This window comes from Penaeus monodon, chromosome 15 (genome assembly GCF_015228065.2).
Source record: "Penaeus monodon isolate SGIC_2016 chromosome 15, NSTDA_Pmon_1, whole genome shotgun sequence".
Taxonomy (NCBI): Eukaryota; Metazoa; Arthropoda; class Malacostraca; order Decapoda; family Penaeidae; genus Penaeus; species Penaeus monodon.
The window spans coordinates 39,961,602-39,961,823 of NC_051400.1; positions in this window are offsets into that span (position 1 = coordinate 39,961,602).

The window sequence follows — 222 nt, forward strand, 5'->3', positions numbered from 1 at the left end:
CCCTTTTCCTCTCTCTTAACTTATTCCTTTTCTTTAAGCTCTTTTCCTTTCCTTTTCCCATTTTCCATCGTTCTGGATTTCTTTATCCATTTTTCCCCTCTACATCAGTTAATCGCCTTTCTTATATTTCCCCATTTATTCATTTTTACCTCGCAACGTCCTTATTTTTTTCCTCTTCCCTCTATTTCCTATCTCCATCGCTCCCATTCTTTCCTTTATTCA